Here is a 17,511-nt window from a genome sequence, read left to right as displayed (position 1 = left end):
TGCTGCTCTGGCTCAAACATCTAGAGGAGTAATCTTCAGCATCTACTGTAGCATGTTCTCATGTTGACCAGGAGACTAGAGTATGAGATATGCAGGGTCCCCACTACCACGACTAGTAGCAGTAAGGGTTGTCTAAACCCACCAATAAAACAAATGCAGACAGTAAGGGAAGCTGAAGGTAAACGTGCTGAATTTATATTGTTTGTCTCCAAGCCTAGTAGTAGAATTGAAAGGTGGTTTGAGATTACCAAGTGGCCTCTGTGTACATGTCAGCTCTTTAGACAGTCTACTCCCAAAACCACCTGCAATAGTGTTCGCCCCCGGGCCTCCATCAGTTTTACCACTACCAGTTACGGAACTCTGCTGATTCCCTCCATGTTTAATAGCAACAGCCAGGTGGGTTTATCACAATCTGAAAGGCTATTTGAGCAACTGCAGCAGCAGCACGGCAGATGCTGCAGGAGTAGTATATGATCTCATTGTGCCAAGCAGTTTAAGGAGAAAAAGAAAGTATTGAGCGGGTTTCCCTAGTCTCTGTTTTGGGGCGATGAGGATATTTCTGCCACTACCAGCATGTCTTTCTATATCCTTAACTCTGGTACAGGAGGAATTTGGTTACAAGCCTGAGGTGATGGTGGAGGAAAAGATTCCACCACAGAGTCCGTGCGTGACGGGCAGCAGCACAACTTCTTCCCCACTTTTAGGCCAGCAGTCTCCCCCTGTATTCTCTCCCCCTCCATTACATCCACAGGAACAGCGCAACTATATCCTTATCACAGCTCGCAATGTCAACTACTAGGAGCAGAACTACCAGCCGTAGTCAGGACAGGGTACATAGTATTGATGGAAGTCAGCAGAGAAAGTTACCACCTTGAAAATAACAACAAAGTGTTCAGCCCACCTTAGATGATTTTGGGGGTTTCACTCTAAGGGGATGTCCAGACAGCAGTTGAGAAAATGAACCCTTCTGATAGGTCAGCTGGTAGCTGTTGGTGGTATGCCCATTACCATGCTTGAAGGGGAGCCTTTCAAGCAGCTGATGGAGGCAGTTGCTCCCCCCTACCACCTCCCTTCACGCAGCACTTTCAGCATGAGCGTAGTCCTCCCATTCTACCGTATCTATGTTGCAGTGTTGGAGGAGGAGTTGTTGAAGGCTGCTGGACAGTTGGTGCACTTTATGATCAACTTATGAAGTGCCCCTAGCGCCCATCATGCCTTCCTCTCCCTGATGGCATACTTTACTATTACTACTACCAGTAAAGAAAAATATATGTAAGAGTATTGCAAAATCATACCCCTAAGTACAAAGATATTCATTTGTAATATATTACAAAACAAAAGATTAAAAGAGCATAATGATATCAAGAACCATAGAAAAAAAGTGTTTCATTCCCAATAGTTAATCATAATACATTCAGAATTGAGACCAGTTGGAATATGAGATTTTAATTTAAATTTCTGGAGAGAAGTTTAAATGTGTCTCGATCTCTTGGTAGGCAGCGGATAAACTCAACTACAGACCACCTAAAGATGTGCACTCTCTTATGATGTTGTTCAAAGGAATGCTATGACATGGCAGAACAGAGATTGCAGATATTTGTGAGTACAGAAGGTACATTCAATTACATATATATCCAATTTGGTAGTGCAATTCACACTGCCCTTCATGAGAAAATATTCTCTTGTAGTAGTATATCTAAATGAATAAACTCACATGACCTACAGTTCTTCCACCTTTTTAAAGTACATTTGAACCTAAGCCAAACGCCATTTGAATTAAATGGTCTTTTAAGCAAAGTTGGAGAAACTATATTCCCAATATTTATATTATACTTCAATTGTTCATCTCCATACGAAATTAGGAGATATTTCTTAAGAGTTACTCAGACTTGTTTGTATTGGTTGGAAAATGAATTTAGGTCTATCTATATTTGTAGGGTTTAACTTAAATAGGTCTTGTCTATTGAAACTGTCTGCTTCCTCAAAGGCCATATTGACCATGCCAGATGCATATCCTTTGATTTGTAATCTCCTTTTTAAAGCTTCACTTTCACGTAAGAAATCTTCCTTTCTAGTACAGTTCCATTTTATTCTAATAAATTTACTTTTGTCAATGCCCTTAAAAACCATGAGGGATAGTGGAGTATAAGGCAGTTACATCAATTGTAAACCAACTACATTTAGCTTTCCAAACAAAGTTGTCAAAAATAGTCAATTAATGTGTAGTGTCCCTGACATAACATTGTAGGCAAATCATCTAGCCACTCTAAAAACATTCTAGAAGATCACCAATTCCTGAGAAAATTGGGAGGTCTCTGACATTATCCAATCTTTTATGGTAGAAATGTTGATAAGTCCATCATCCAAAATATCAGTTTTGTTATTTTTTTTTAAAATTATTTTATTGAGGACATATACAGAACAAAAATCATACTGGCATGAGATATGAGTATTAGCAAAGTTACATACATTATCCAGTATACATATTTATACATATTAGTCACCCTTCCTCCTTTTTGCCCCCTGTAACATCTAGTCGGGCTGCTCTTGGGCCCATAATGAAGGTATAATAGAACAATGTAGGGTTAATGTAAAGATAAAGTAAAACTATATAAGTAAAATTATGTTGATTACACTGATTAAAGGCTAAAACTGAGCCATCTATTAACATTTTAGAATAAGCAGGCATCTTGCAGATATGGGGTAGATTTATTATTGGTTAAGCGGACATGATTTGCTGTAGCGAATCATCTCCGATCTACCTCACTAAATACCGACACCAGTCGGCCGCTAGCAGGGGGTGTCAATTATTCCGAACGTATCTTATGACCACTGCTTCTTAACTTACGTTTTAGGTGAACCTGAAACTTCTGGCGTAGAAATCATCATCCGCTGCTTAATAAATCTACCCCTAACCTTCATAGGAAAGGGAGGAAAAGGCCTAAAGTGGCAAATACAATATGGTAGTACAAGAAGTGTAACATTTTGTAATAGGTGGGAACAACCTAGTGGGGTGTAATGAAATTTCCTCATGGAGGGTATAGAACAGAGGGTTTTAGCTCTGTTACTGAGATCGAAAAGGCTAAATATTAGAGGCAATTTTACTTATGGGAATCATGAGTGAGTAGGCATCTTCTAGCATATTTGGGTTTGTGATGGCATAAGATTTTTCTTTTAGTCTCCTCCGTAGCTCCAGTCACTAGCCACGAGGGAGGGAATTATATTTGTAAATAAACATTTACGCTAGTTTGCCATTAGAATTGTAGCAAACCTCAGTAAGGTTATGTAGTAAGGATAGTGTGACCTTTATTAGTGCTGTTTATAATGTAGGATTGTGACCTATAAGGACAGTTTGGTATGTTTTAAAGTGCTATCAAATCTGATGCCTCAGTAGGATGTTTCTATCTAGAACATAAGCCTACATTCTATTAGATAAACTTTTTAATAAATAAAAGTAAACATTCAGTGGTAGGTAATACAGCTGTTGCGAATCGCTCCCAGGCATCTGCAGGTAGCGCCTTTTCATATAGGGTTTGTAGAAGTGTCACGAATACCAGGCTGGCCCTTTCATGGCTTAGGGGATCTCTAAAACTCTTCCTGTTTTTACTGTTTGTACCTTCCTCATGGAAAAGCTGATCACTTACCGCCTGACCCCTCTCTGGCTGGCTGGGCTCCTGGAACTACTGGCCGGCTGGACTATTTATTATTATTATCGGGTATTTGTAGAGCGGCAACAGATTCCGCAGTGCTATGAACATAGGTGGTATATAAAATAACATTTACAGGGGTCAAGTGGGTAAAGGGCCCTGCTAAGAGTTGCACTGACTACCCCGGGTGCCCGCTAACCTTTACCCTAGGTCGCTCCAATGGTCCCTTGTCCCAGTGCTCCACTCTTTTGGTAATTGGTACCCCCTCGGGAACTTTGGGTTTCGGCCCCCCCTACAACCCCTACTCCACTAGCGCTTACCCGGTGTACCTTTGATCCACTGCCGCTCCAGCCCCCAGTGATGGATCATGTTGCTTTTTGGACTGGAACACCTTGGGGCCCGGAGCTCTCCATTGGTACCTGTGAATAGCCGCCGCTCCCTCAGAATCATCCCGAAACCACCACCTCTGTATTACGGGGACTGTATGGAACTATGGCTGCTATGGAGGGCGCCAGTCTGTCTGGAGGGGCGGGAATGGCGGGAGATTTGGGGGTCAGATAAGACCCTTATTATGATGAGCTGTGGGTATATAAGTGTGATGTGTGTTTGACAATAACATATGTTTTGTGTTTCACCTGACTACTGGTTTTGTCTGGTTATTTGGGTGGGCTCTGGCTATTATCACTTCTCTCTGCTCTATAGCTACAAGTTCCAGGTACAGGAAGGACCCTCTTAGCGGAGCTACCTAGTTGGGGTAGCCAGTGTCTGTCACAAGAAGCTTTTCCATTTTCAGGTGTTACGCGTTGAGCCGATTTAATAGAGCGTGATCGCACATATCTGCTGGGTCTTTGACTCTTACAAGATGCTGCTGCTCAGTGTTTAGTATTAAATTCAGGTGTCTGCTTTAGAGTGTAGATTACATGGTCCAGAGATGGACAAGGACCCTGGAGTACTGGGGAGGAACGCTGCCTATTGGTAAGCCGCCGCTTTAGGCCTAATACGTCATAGTCGTGGCTCCAGAATCATGTAGACAACAGATGTGGTCTCATGTTCCTTGCGTCATGAGGAAGGGTTATGTATTAAAGTTCTGTGTAGATACTGTCTCAGGGACCCAAAAATCGGCAGATTGTTATATAATCTTTTAGAGCTCTTGAGAATGCGTCCTGTCATGGACACTGTACAGACACGCCCCCCACATTTTAATTTTTTTAAAGAAATAGTAGGATTTCTACTTAAAGGAATATATGTGTCAATGTCCCCTTATTTTCTCAGTGGTTCATCCACATATATACACAAAAAATAAAACAAAAAAAAGATACCAAATAAGGGTTAGATTACAAGTGGAGCACTAATTTATTGCACGCCCGTAAAGGAACAAATTCGCCATTATAAGTGACTGGCTATTAGCACTCAGAAATTTAACCTCTGGTTAATTTTCAAAATAACCCCCAATTGCCCCCAAACTAAAAATAAAAAAACTGCGAACAGCAGTTATGAGGGGTTAAAGTTGGCAGGTACGGGGTTTTAAAAAAAAAAATGTCACTGAAATGTGCATTTACATTGGGGCCTATGGCAACTTTTTGTTACCTGTAAATACTGTATATATGTATATGCTTATATACATATATATTTATGTGTTAATATGTGTACATACACATATTAACACATACATATATATGTATATATACATATACATATATATTTACAATCTGCTGCTCATCACTGCATGATTTAACCCCTTTGACTATTGAAGCACGCTCTCGTGAGCGCAAAGCTCCTGTGCAATGTGAACACCTAACTTGTAATACCAGCGCAGACTTGCGTGCGCTGGTATTACTAAGTCTAAATCTAGCCCTAAATGTGTAATTGTTTTTTAAGAAAAAGAAAAAGGAACCCTAAATTCAATTACAAAGAATATTTATACCTAAATAGAGGGTGTTTTCAAGCACAACATAATTGTTTTTGCTATACTATAAATGAGTGCTACCAGTGCCTTATTGTCAACTAAGGCTTGAGATGCCTGCTCCTTTTTTGGGCAAACACATTAAGCACCAAAAGTAACGGTGGTGATAATTATTGCAAACAGCTTCTTACTTCTCTTTAATTGAAAAGTTGCAAAGTTAGCAAAATGTGTGGTGATTCTTTCATATAAATCATTTTGAATGAGAGGGAAGAAATGGTAAGAAATGTAATATCAAGGTAGCTGTCCTTGGGATGTTCACGATGGGTGAATATGGAAGGTGGATCTAGTATATGGAATCCTGGGAAGTGAAACATAAAAAAACAAAGCATGCCAGATTGCCTTCTGTGTAACACCATTGACAAGTACAAGAGAGAAATAATGACATGTTAGACATACCTTATATTTATATGCATTGTAGGTGACCAGGAAACATCTGATTTAGAGTAGGGTTTTTCTGAGAGGCCACACTGGATTTTTTTTTTGTTATTAGGGAGTTGGTGAGCAAATACCACTACCTGAATTCAGCTAAAATACTAAAATTTGTTCTCTCTCTAAATATGTATTTGTTTATTTCTTTTGATGATCAGTGCTTTAGCTAGATAAGTGCCAATACTTGAATTGGCACTATGGATTAGCATCCATTCTTCTACATATCTACACATTTAGTTGTTTATATTGTTATTGAATTACAGGGAAATGTTGAATCCCATAGATCTTAGGTTTAGCAATCCTGATCCTGATATTTTTCTTTTTAACCTACAGTTTATAAAATGAAATTTAAGGTTTTACTATTACAATTATCTGGCTTGTTTAATCTTTCTCATTGTCGTTGGTTCCCATTCCAACCTATCCGCATTGCCATGCAAAACATAGGGTATCATCTTGGACCATTTCAGTCCATTAGAAAAGTCACCATTTGAATTAGCAAAACTGAAATAGTAAATAATATAACAGAAAATCTAATTGAACACAAGAGATGAAAATGAAAAACTATAAGAAAGAGCAGTGTTACAGACTTGTCAAGGGGGATTTTACAATGATATCTGAAAGAGGGTGCAGCCTTCAGCTAATTCATTTAACATTGATGATAACTGTCTAATACGTTTGAATGCTATTACATATCTGTGAATAGCAGATCATGACATGTGCAACTTTGAATTTCCTTGTACAATCTTTTCATTGTGTCGATTTCTTTGTGTGTACTAAAGGTATAATTCAAAATAAATAAGTGTATACGTTTGTGCATATATCCTTATTGCGCATTATCATCCAGATGTGTATATAAACGTCCATATTTTTACAATACAGAATACCTTAAAGCTTGGTCAAACATTTTTACAAGTCACTGGTGTTTGACCAAAACTGTTTGGTGGGCAGCTGTACACCACATTGTCCCATGCCACATCAGCTTTACGTCAGTGACACAGTATTATATAACCCTGTAGAAGTGCATTAACATGCACACCAGAATTTATATGTGGCAATAATCCATCCCTTACAGGAAATTGCACTAAAAAAAACTATTTTTGCATGTCAATTATATAGCCTATAAAACATTCACATGTAACACCTCAAAATTAAGTCCATTGTGATGAAGAAGGAAAGGTGATAAGTAGCAACACATGGATAAGATACGCTAACTGAAACAGGTTGTGCGTCGTGCATTTCAGTGTTTTAAACATTGCGTATTTAACCCTAAATGGAAACATATCTTAAGCCTTGTTTAACTTCTGATAAAAGAGGAATTTCTGAATTTTTATTTTTTTATTTGTGACATTAAAATGCTTAACTTGTCTACCTTTTTCCTTCCACCTTTCAGTAAACTAATAATATTTTTTAATTTAAATACAAATAATTAATACTGTATCTCTTATAACCTACATGTAGTAACGTGTTTCAACACCAAAAAGCTATACTTTCTGACTTAAAGGCATTTAACACTGAAAACTTAAATGCACATGAATGCATTTTAGATTTGAATAGAAGCATCTTTGCAATACACATGCATTACTGAAAAAAACCTGTATTTATTTGTGTAAAGGGCATGTGACTGTAACTTTGATATTTGAGTTGCCAGGTGCCACTGTCTCTGTCATTGCAGACAGATTCTGCTAACATGTAATGCAATTGACAGTGTCACTTGGATTTTTTAGTATTTTGTTGTGCAAATTTTATATAAACTGTGACTTTAATTCCACCATTAGATGTCTTTATTACAGTCACTTTGCTTTTTCATATGACATTGTCAGAATGACATGCAACCATTACATGTCCTTTTGCTGTACCTTGACATTTAGCATTACATTGTTAAAAAGACAACCATAACGTTGAGTTGTTAGGTGTTATTTGGCACTTTAGAATATCAGTGTGAAAATAACGTGTGAATATTGGCACGATTCTCAAAATCGCGCCATCATGGAGAGAAAAACATCTGCTTATTTTATTGCCATGTAAATGTCTGTCCTTCACAGAGAGGAAATCAGGACTCCCTTAATCAGATACACAGTTGTCAGGCTTAAAATTGCCTTTAGAGCATTTCTTGAGGAGCCTTATAGTACTGGCTTGACATATAAGGGTTGATTTATTAAGCAATAGATGCTGCATCAACGCCCCATTGTTTCTGGTCCGCCAGAAATGGAAAGTTAGGAAGTAGCAAGATTGACGGCCCCTGCTAATGGGCGATTGGCCGCGAGTGAGCAGGGGGTGGCATTGCACAAGCATTTCACCAGAAATGCGTGTGCAATATTAAAATGCCGACAACTTATGCAGTCGGCATTTAGCAAGGTCGAGCGAACATGATTCACTTATCAATTAAACTACACACATCAATTAAACTATAGCAATAAAGAATATCTTTGCTTTAAAACATTAAAAATATAGCAACATCAAATCTCTTAATACATTAACAGTAAACCAATTTGAAAGTTTAATTTTCCAGATAACTCTATTGTCATTTGTGGGGAAATATTGCACCAGTTTTGGAAGAGAATTATGCCCAATAATCTCTTATCCCTCAAATTTGTGTAACTATTTTATTATAACTTTTCATGTGACAACACTTAAGAAATGACACTTTGCTACAATGTAAAGTAGTGTGTGTATACTTCCTGTATAACAGTGTAAATTTGCTGTCCCCTCAAAATAACTCAACACACAACCATTAATGTCTAAACCGTTGACAACAAAAGTGAGTACACCCCTAAGTGGAAATGTCTAAATTGGGCCCAATTAGCCATTTTCCCTCCCCGGTGGCATGTGACTCATTAGTGTTACAAGGTCTCAGGTGTGAATGGGGAGCAGGTGTGTTAATTTTGGTGTTATCGCTCTCACACTCTCTCATACTGGTCACTGGAAGTTCAACATGGCACCTCATGGCAAAGAACTCTTTGAGGATCTGAAAAAAAGAATTGTTGCTCTACATAAAGATGGTATAGGCTGTAAGAAGATTGCCTGAAACTGAGCTGCAGCACGGTGGGCAAGACCATGCAGCGGTTTCACAGGACAGGTTACACTCAGAACAGGCCTCCCCATGGTCGACCAAAGAAGTTGAGTACACATGCTCAACATCATATCCAGAGGTTGTCTTTGGGAAATAGATGTTTGAGTGCTGCCAGCATAGCTGCAGAGGTTGAAGGGGTGGGGGGTCAGCCTGTCAGTGCTCAGACCATACGCCGCACACTGCATCAAATTGGTCTGCTTGGCTGTCGTCCCAGAAGGAAGCCTCTTATAAAGATGATGCACAAGAAAGCCCGCAAACAGTTTGCTGAAGACAAGCAGACTAAGGACATGGATTACTGGAACCATGTCCTGTGGTCTGATGAGACCAAGATAAACTTATTTGGTTCAGATGGTGTCAAGCATGTGGGGCGGCAAACAGGTAAGGAGTACAAAGACAAGTGTGTCTTGCCTACAGTCAAGCATGGTGGTGGCAGTGTCATGGTCTGGGCCAACATGAGTGCTGCCGGCACTAGGGAACTACAGTTCATTGAGGGAACCATGAATGCCAACATGTACTGTGACATACTGAAGCAGAGCATGATCCCCTCCCTTCAGAGACTGGGCCGCAGGGCAGTATTCCAACATGATAACAACCCCAAACACACCTCCAAGACGACCACTGCCTTGCATGTCTCCATACCTAAACCCTATTGAGCATCTGTGGGGCATCCTAAAGCAGAAGGTGGGGAAGCGCAAGGTTTCTAACATCCACCAGCTCCGTGATGTCGTCATGGAGGAGTGGAAGGGGACTCCAGTGGCAACCTGTGAAGCTCTGGTGAACTCCATGCCCAAGAGGGTGAAGGCAGTGCTGGAAAATAATGGTGGCCACACAAAATATTCACACTTTGGGCCCAATTTGGACATTTCCACTTAGGGGTGTACTCACTTTTGTTGCTAACGGTCTAGACATTAATGGCTGTGTGTTGAGTTATTTTGAGGGGACAGCAAATTTACACTCTTATACAGGCTGTACACTCGCTACTTAACATTGTAGCAAAGTGTCATTTCTTCAGTGTTGTCACATGAAAAGATATAATAAAATATTTACAAAAATGTGAGGGGTGTACTCACTTTTGTGAGATACTGTATATAGATATTTTTAATACAATCTAACGGCTAGATTACGAGTTTTGCGTTATGAGTGAAAAAGCCTCATAACGCTGCTTTTTCACTACCGCTGGTATTACGAGTCTTGCAGGTATAGCTGTACCGCACACTTTTTTGACACCTACCGCACCTTTCAAAAAGTCCTTTTTCAATGGGACTTACAAATTCGTGTTTTTACATCTCTTGTCTTCATACCGACATATTGCCCCCTACATTGGGAGCATTCTATCAGGTAAATTACATATTCAGAGGTGCAATTTATGCAACTCCTTTCTTCAAACACTTCCCCTGTAGTATGTGACACAAACATTTTTGGGACTCATAATCACAAGTCCTACATTTTATATTTCCACATTTGTAGGTACCTTTTACCAAAGTCCTTCAGTGGATTTTATATGAACCCAGAGGGTTTAATTTATAGTGAGGTACTTGATCTTAAGTTCATGATGTCTTTTGTAAAAATTATATATCGAAAAATGGTTTAGTAATATTATTGCCAATTATGGGCTAGATTACAAGTGGAGCGCAAATTTATTGCGCAACCGCAAACAGACAAATTTGCCCCCAAAATATAGTTGTGTGTATTTTATTGAAAATTAAAAATTTTAGCATTTTTATTTTTTAATAAAATAACAGCACTGAAAAGAGTGAATTTACATAGCCGTCTATGGGAACTGTGCGCTCTCAGTAACTATATATGTATAGATTTATATACATATATTTTTATGTGTTAATATGCCTATGGAAGCCTGCTCTTGTGAGCACAATGCTTCCCAGCAAAGCGAATGTCTGCTGTCAACTTGTAATACCAGGGCACATTAGCGTGAGCTGATTTTACGCAGTGGAGCGCAAATATCGCTTTCACAAAAACTATATTTAACGCTCCACTTGTAATCTGACCCTATGTTGTATTCATACTAGTAGATACTAATCTAATTCATCAGAGCTGGAATGGAACAATTGAAATGAGTTGTGCACAGCTCAACTACTTTTGAAACTGTTCCTATTTCATATTTGTAGATTTATCTCCATTTCATGATGGCGGTATAAATATTAGGCACATATTTTATATACTACTCCATTGACTTTAGTTTTCAGTTCTTAGAATCAATAGAGATGAAAATTTACATTCTTATACTTGTCTAGTATCCTGTTTAGTGCCAGATTACAAGTGGCGTGCTAATAACTGCGGCCGGATTAGCTTGCGTATTAAAAGTAAAACGTTTGTGCGCAAGCAAAAGACTCAGGCACTAACTTCAGGACATTGGAAATCATGACTGTGCTAACTCCTTCTCTACATAGACTTCTATGGGAAGTACTGAAAAAATCTTATTAGTTATTGCTCGAGTGCTAACCCGGTGCTAAACCAACTGAGATAAAACCAAAGCTGCTTTAGAAATACTTGAAATTCCTGTGTTCTTAACACAGAAGAAAATGTTCTTTTTATTTCTAAACAGATATTTACATAGATATATGAATATATACAGATATATATTGTATCTACAGATATTTATAGAAATATCTATTAAAAAGAAAAATATTTTTTTCTAAGTAAAGGACATAGGACTTTTAAGTATTTCTGTTCAAAACAAATCAAAAATAAATAAAAAAATGCGTAGCATGGTTCAAGGTATTTGACTGGGAAGGGCTCAAAAATGTGTGTGTGTGTATATATATATATATATATATATATATATATATATATATATATATATATATATATATATATATATATACATACAGTACATTAGAGCCCTTTCCAGTCAAATACCTTGCCATATGCCATATCACTTTTAACCCCTTTAAAACCTTTTTTTATTATCAATATATAAATGATGTATTTTAATTAAAAAGTGTATACCTGAGTGTAATACTTTATTTTAAAATGTTTTTGTTGTGTTTTGTGATTTTTTTCTTTAACCCTTACACTTTACTTCAGGTCTCAAATCGTGCTAAATATTGAAGCGCTAGAGTATAACCTATAGCTTTAAACTTGTAATATGAGCGATATTTTGCGTGGTTGTGAAAGAAATTGAAAGCATAGGTCGCTCTAGAGCAGGGGAATCTCTTATAACCCTTAAAGAAAATTACTGGCCCCAATTAATGATCATCCTGCTAAACAAGGGTGGGCCAGATAAAACTGTCTTGAAGGCCCCAGGGCCGGTACTTTGGGACCCCTGCTCTAGAGGGATATCAGACATACAAACCCTTCTCTGGCAAGTGGAATCTACCCATGCAATAACTGCGCTATCATTAGCACGCCACTTATAATATCGCTCTTAGGGGCATATTTATCAAGCTCCCTATGAAGCTTGATGCCCTGTGTTTCTGGCGAGGCTTCAGGCTCGCTGGAAATACAAGTTATGAAGCAGGGGTCTGAGGAGGCGGACACAAATCGTCAGAAATCAACCTGATCGAATACGATCGGGTTGATTGACACCCCCTGCTAGATTGGTCGCAAATCTACAGGGGGCGGCATTGCACCAGCAGTTTACAAGAACTGTTGGTGCAATGATAAATTTATTGATGTGCAGAGGACATGATCCGCATTATCGGATCATGTCCGCTCGCACAATGATAATTCGGCCCCTTGGTGTTTTAGTACTTTATGAAGTCCAAAATGGATGTTTTTTACACACATATCTATGAGTGGCATTTTTAGCAATAAGAAAAAAAAACTGAGGTTGTCTAGCTTTTGCCACTGTATATTTTACAGACTTAATTCAGCTGTTTAGTGTATAACAACAAGAACTATAAAAGTGGATTTTAGTGTAGTTAACTGCCCCAATTTAGATGCCTATTCTTATGTGTGTATTAATAATATTGGTGATAATAATATAGTGTTTTTTTTAAATGTATTACGCACTTATGCTGGACTCTGAATGTCTGTAATTAAATTAATATTATGAAAATAAATGAGATAAACCTAACCACAATACCAGCTTATACAGAGTTGTAGAGATCTTGGTGGACTCTGGTCATCTAGACAATCTCTCACCCTTCTCTGTTGGCTGGAGACCAGGCATCCCAACCTGCAAAAACTAATTTCAGGGAGGTGGCTTCTGCTGCTACTGCGCCGCCACCCCCCCTCCCAGTTCTATATTGGACACCTTGAAACCCTAAATAAGATAGAGACTTATCATTAAAGTAGCTTCCCACTAACGTCACATTAAAAAAAAAGTAGCTTTATTGCACAACCACATACAACAAACCTATTTTCCAGTGATCGTACGCTTGTTGAATGCTTAAATATTTTAGAATACGAAGTTTAATTACATGCAGTAAATAAGGCAGTATTTGTGTTTTATTTTATTAAAATCAGTGGGGCTTTTTGGTTACTGATGCAGGCTTTAAAGGTTCTAGAACGTCCCAGCAACTAAAGGCATTCCTTAAAGAAACAGTTTTCCGGATTTCGGCCACATTGGATCATGTTACTTTGAGTTTCAGGGAGATTGCATTCCATTTGTTGGCATCAGGGAGCCACTATTACAATCAGGGAGACTCCCTGAACTTCAAGGAGATTTGGGATGTCTGGGAGACTTTATGTGATGATCCAGTTTAACATTACCACTATATCACTACAACCCTGTTGCAAATTGCAATGTGTGATGTTTATAAGATCCTTACTTGAGCTGATAAATATCATAGTTCCTTCACAGATACCAAATGTTGGAAGGGAAAATAGGAATGGACTACCTTAGCTGCCATATATTAAATCCCAGAGTGTGGTTCCTTCCTCCTATTGTTATGGTAACCAGAGTTCTGTACAAATTTAAGTCCGATTATCAATGTTTATTTCTCATTTGCCTGTTGTTGCCTTGAACACTTTAGTTTGCAAAATGTATTTCATTCTCTACAGGCTCCTTTATTCCAGTTTTAGCACTGTGGTATCTGTTGGCGCTCTGCAAATAACTGATAATAATAATAATTGGCTAGATTTAGAGTTTTGGCGGTAAAGACCCGCGTAACTAACGCTGCTTTTTTTCTCAACGCACCCTTCCAACAACATTGGTATTTAGAGTTGTCTGAGGGGCTGCGTTAGGCTCAAAAAAGGGTGCGTTGAGCCTAATGTAGCTCCACTTCAACCCTCAATACCAGCGTTGCTTACGGTAGCGGTAAGATGGAAAAAACGTGCACGTGCACAATATCCCCATAGGATACAATGGGGCAGTTTGGGCTGAAAAAAAACCTAACACCTACAAAAAAGCAGCGTTCAGCTCCTAACGCAGCCCCATTGTTTCCTATGGGGAACACTCTCTAAGTCTACACCTAACACCCTAACATGAACCCCGAGTCTAAACACCCCTAACCTTACACTTATTAACACCTAATCTGCCGCCCCCGCTATCGCTGACACCTGCATTATACTATTAACCCCTAATCTGCCGTTCCGGACACCGCCGCCACCTACATTATCCCTATGAACCCCTAATCTACTGCCCCTAACACCGCCGACCCCTATTATATTTATTAACCCCTAATCTGCCGACCGGACCTCGCCGCCACTATAATAAATGTATTAACCCCTAATCTGCCGACCGGACCTCGCCGCCACTATAATAAATGTATTAACCCCTAAACCGCCGCACTCCTGCCTCGAAAACACTATAATATATTTTATTAACCCCTAATCTGCCCTCCCTTACATCGCCGCCACCTACCTACAATTATTAACCCCTAATCTCCCACCCGCACCGTCGCCGCTACTATAATAAAGTTATTAACCTCTAAACCTAACTCTTACCCTAACCATAACACCCCCCTAAGTTAAATATAATTTAAATTAAACGAAAATAATATTCCTATTAATAACTAAATTAATCCTATTTAAAACTAAATACTTACCTATAAAATAAACCCTAATATAGCTACAATATAACTAATAATTACATTGCAGCTATTTTAGGATTTATATTTATTTTACAGGCAACTTTGTATTTATTTTAACTAGGTACAATAGCTATTAAATAGTTAACTATTTAATAGCTACCTAGTTAAAATAAGTACAAAATTACCTGTAAAATAAATCCTAACCTAAGTTACAATTAAACCTAACACTACACTATCATTAAATTAATTAAATAAATTACCTACAATTACCTAAAATAAAATACAATAAAATAAACTATTCTTTAATACAAAAAACAAACAAACACTAAATTACAAAAAATAAAAAAGAATTACAAGGAGTTTAAACTAATAACGCCTAATCCAAGCCCCCTAATAAAATAAAAAAGCCCCCGAAAATAAAAAAAATCCCTACCCTATTCTAAAATACAAAAGTAATCAGCTCTTTTACCAGTCCTTAAAAGGGCTTTTTGCGGGGCCTTGCCCCAAAGTAATCAGCTCTTTTACCTGAAAATAAAATATAATACCCCCCACAACATTACAACCCACCATCCACATACCCCTACTCTAACCCACCCAAACCCCCCTTAAAAAACCTATCGCTAAAAAACCTATCTTCGCTAACCCCCTGAAGATCATCCTACCTTTAGTCGTCTTCACTCAGCCGAGCCGAATTCTTCAGCCAATAGAATGCGAGTTCAATACGATTGGCTGATTGGATCAGCCAATCGGATTGAACTTCAATTTTCTACCTTAATTCCGATTGGCTGATAGAATTCTATCAGCCAATCAGAATTGAAGGGATGCCATCTTGGATGACGTCCCTTAAAGGAACCTTCATTAGTTCGTCGGTAGAAGAGGATGGCTCCGCGTCGGCTCCTTTGAAGATGGCTCCGCTCTGGATGGATGAAGATTGAAGACGACGTCTGGATGAACACTTCTACCGGATGGAGGACCTCTTCTTGCCCCGCTTAGATGAAGACTTCTACCGGATCAAGGACCTCCTCTGCGCACCTTGGATGAAGAATTCGGCTCGGCTGAGTGAAGATGACTCAAGGTAGGATGATCTTCAGGGGGTTAGCAATAGTTTTTTTTTTTTAAGGGGGGGTTGGGTGGGTTAGAGTAGGGGTATGTGGGTGGTGGGTTGTAATGTTGGGGGGGTATTGTATTTTATTTTCAGGTAAAAGAGCTGATTACTTTGGGGCAAGGCCCCGCAAAAAGCCCTTTTAAGGACTGGTAAAAGAGCTGATTACTTTTGTATTTTAGAATAGGGTAGGGATTTTTTTATTTTGGGGGCCTTTTTATTTTATTAGGGGTCTTAGATTAGGTGTAATTAGTTTAAATTGCTTGTAATTCTTTTTTATTTTTTTAAATTTAGTGTTTGTTTTTTGTATTATAGAATAGTTTATTTTATTGTATTTTATTTTAGGTAATTGGTGGTAATTTATTTAATTAATTTTTTTTTTTTTTTGAAAGCCATCTTTTATTGGGTATAAATGCTTAATACAACATTAAAAATGGGGGCTACACGCCCAACAATCATGTTCAATACAGGTCACATTTCCATACATATGCACATTATAGCAAGAGACAGCAATTTCTAAGCCTTAAGATAATCGAACATTTAGAACAACATGAATAACAATTCTGGTCATTTGCAAAGTATAGATACTACTCTGTAATAAACTAAATTAGTGACTGAGATGGGGGGATGTAACTTTGAGGGATTCGTCCCACAAAAATCTCATGTCATGTCATCTTTTCATAAAACCATACTCCTCCAGCACCAGCATCTCCTCCACCCTTACCAACCACATCTGTCCTGTCAGTGATGTCGGCGTTTTCCATTGTGCCGCTATTAGTGATTTTGCACTATTTATTCCTATTTGCAACAGCTGTCTCCGGAGTTTACAAGGTATTTTTGGGTGTTGGTTGAATAATACTAAATGGGGTGTAAGATTGAAATCTGGGATCAGTCCATTTCTGAAGTGGACTTCTATGAAATTCCATAGCTGAGTCAGTGAACTACAACCCCACCACATGTGTAAATAACTACCTTTTAGTCTACATCCTCTCCAGCATCTGTCGGAGGAGGAAGGGTAATTTGAGTGTAGCCTTGCTGGGGTCAAGTACCATCTGGTCAAAACTTTGAAATTAAGTTTGAGTATTTTGGGTGCTGTTGAGGTTTTTTTAGTGTGTTGAAATATCCTGCCCCAAGATTTATCACTTAGTGTCTCGTTCAGTTCTCTGTGCCATTTATCAGTGTATGTAGGGAGTTCAGACTCCATTTGAGATTGTAGTATTGTTCGCATCCTTGAAAGAGAGTGTAGTATGTGCGTCTGGCATTGCAAATCTTTTCAAAGGGGGTCAGTTGTCTTAGATAATCAGCTTTATGTGGAGACGTGTTGATGAAGTGATCGAGTTGCATGTATTTTAACCATGGGTAAT

General features: G+C 38.6%; 1 long non-coding RNA gene across 1 annotated transcript in view; it reads right to left on the bottom strand.

Moving 5' to 3' along the window:
* The window catches only part of LOC128662466 (uncharacterized), a 285,835-nt gene that overhangs the window by 88,235 nt on the left and 180,089 nt on the right, over nt 1-17,511 (bottom strand). The window lies entirely within an intron of this gene.

Source organism: Bombina bombina, chromosome 6 (genome assembly GCF_027579735.1).
Source record: "Bombina bombina isolate aBomBom1 chromosome 6, aBomBom1.pri, whole genome shotgun sequence".
NCBI lineage: Eukaryota > Metazoa > Chordata > Amphibia > Anura > Bombinatoridae > Bombina > Bombina bombina.
The sequence above is the reverse complement of the archived record's forward strand: the minus strand, read 5'-3'. Positions and strand labels throughout refer to the sequence as shown.